Below are 2620 nucleotides of genomic sequence, written 5' to 3'. Positions count from 1 at the left end.
AGCACTGGGATTGGAGTGAAAGGTTGTACATGAAATATGCATATCACACTAGGGGCTGAGGTGGTGTGAGAGAGTATGTTTGTGTGTGTTTGTGTGTGTCTGTATTCTCTGAGCTGGTGTGTTGGGTGGGAGGGGGAGGTCGGGGTTCTCGAGAGTTGCAGAGGTGGAGTTTCGATTAGGTAATTACAAAGAAAGAAAGGTATTAGCTTTGAAGAGTGCATCCGCTTTTGTGTGCTCCTAATAGGTTGTAATGGAGAAGCCAGCACACCTCTGAAAGGAGAAAATGTAATTAAATCTGACTTCAGGAGCTTTCTCTTTAAGGAGCGGATGATTTAGCGAGCCTTATCTTTCATGTAGCACACGCAAAGCATTGCACCTCATCATTTTCTGTTTTGAACTGCAAGAAAGGGGAACTGAACAACTCATTTCAAATCTCGTTATGGAGCGATGCGCATCCTTGAGAATGAAGTTTTAAGTGTTGGGAATAAAGTGGAACTGAAGCAGTATACAGTTTCCAAAGTGTCCCTATGTTATCAAAATAACAACTGAAAATAGAATGGAACAGGACAGAATAGATCATTTTCTTTTTTTAGTGTTGATTATTGGGTGAGAAAAGGTGCAGCTGCGGCTCAGTCAGCAGAATTTATCTCATCTTTCATTACTGAAATAATTTATTCTGTTTGTATGACTGATCCCATGGGCCAGACCCCAATCTCACTGAAACAAAAACAGAAAAAAAGGCACATCTATCTGCTGATGCCACATATTGTGTCCAACTAAATTATAGACATGCATATACTCAGTTATACAGAGGGAATCTGGTAGTTTGGGATAATGTCACCTCTGCACTGCAAAGCCTTTCTTTGGTTGCTAGGAGACATTGCTATAGTGCTTAAGATTTTCAGAGATATTATAGTGTTACAGGGCCATTTTTTTTTTTTTTTTTTCATTTTCAGAGCTCCAGCTAAAACATTTTTGGAGAGGAATATTGATTTTTAAGTATAAGACAAATGAATCTGCTATCATGTGAGAAGGGTAATGAAAGGCACTTAGGTACTAAGGCAAAGGTATTTTGCAGCAAAAGGTCTGATAGATGTTACAATAAATGTCAGGGGGAGAAAAGTGCCTCTAAAGAAGTTTTTTCTAGTACTTTGGAAATTAGATAGATTACAAAAGCATCTAGAGAACCAAATGTTTGCATGATCACACGCAAAGCAAGTTTATCTTAATGGTTCATGGTAAATGACTTACACATTTCCACCAAAGGGGGGCAGTAAAGTTCTATCTCAGGTTGCTACCACCACTGTCTTCCTGGCTACTTGTCTATTGTTCTTTTTGCTCCGTTCTCTTTCCTCATCATGTCTCACTTATCGGTCTACCCACTCAAAACAAGTTCCCACTGCAGGAATGTGGAAAAAGACAAGGGAGTCCGCTGCAGAACACCACCACTGCTTACACTAATCTGAACAGAGAGGGATTTTCCTTGTGTGCCTTTTCAGTTTAGAGCTCCATTTAAGAAAAAAACAGTAACAACAACCCTGAGACAGATTCTAGTGTATCTATCTATATCTACCTATATATATATCTATATTTTCTTTTTCTTGCTGCATTTTCAAGGAAAATTAAACATTACTGGATGCAGTGTTTTTGCACTGAGAAGACTGAGAAGCCACAACTAGCCAGGCCCCAACACCTGTTTATCACGACAAGCTAAAAAGAGATGCCTGGAACTCCTGATCTCTCCAGGAGCTAAGAACAGAAGTGTGAATTTCTGCTGATGATGTCATCGCAAGAAAAAAAAAAAAATCCTTGAGTTGCTCCACCGAGTTTCCCGGTGTGTTGATGTCTTGCGATGCCTATGACTGTCTCTTTGTTCCTCTGCCTGAGAGTCTGAGAATGTTCGTGTGATCTGATGGGGGATGCCTGCACACTTCTTAACAGCGTAAAGCATGCAGCTAATGATTTTTTGTGGTCTATTTTTGTGGCTGTGACAGAGTGCAGGTGTCACAGGCTCCCATGCCCATTCTGTTGTCACTTCATGTTCAAAAACATAATGAAATTAATTGTTTACATATTCAAACATGTCAACGAGCTGTTAATGCTAATTAGACTGTTGCACAGCAGTGAGAATGATGTAACACTCCTTGTGCCCTTTGACCCCTGGCTGTCTCTGTTGCTAATGATGCTCACAGCTGCACTTGAGCAGGGCAAAAACACGTTGCATGTGATCACAGCCTCACTGCGCTGCTTCACATTTCACGCTCCTTCCAGGCTGGCTTGTCAGATATAGCATCAGAGGCACGTATGGAAGCCTGGACACAGAGTTTAGTGTAAAGCGGTGCAATAACCAGTATGGCTTCACATCAGCCTTTGAGGTTGTCTGACAAACCAGCCGGAGAATGGTATCAGAAGTTCATGAAACCGGCTTGCCTTTTGAATCTAACCATCCCTGGAGGCACCGTAGACCACGAGTCAGCCTGTATGGAGGCAGGAAAACATGAAAGCACTGCAACACAGATATGGAGATAGCATGTCATAATGTGACAAATATCATACATAGAAAAATCACACCGTCTCTCTATAATCTATGCGCATTACTTGAGAGAGTGATTTAATGAAT

The sequence above is a fragment of the Myripristis murdjan genome, chromosome 12, assembly GCF_902150065.1.
Source record: "Myripristis murdjan chromosome 12, fMyrMur1.1, whole genome shotgun sequence".
In the NCBI taxonomy this organism is placed as follows: domain Eukaryota; kingdom Metazoa; phylum Chordata; class Actinopteri; order Holocentriformes; family Holocentridae; genus Myripristis; species Myripristis murdjan.
The sequence above is the reverse complement of the archived record's forward strand: the minus strand, read 5'-3'. Positions refer to the sequence as shown.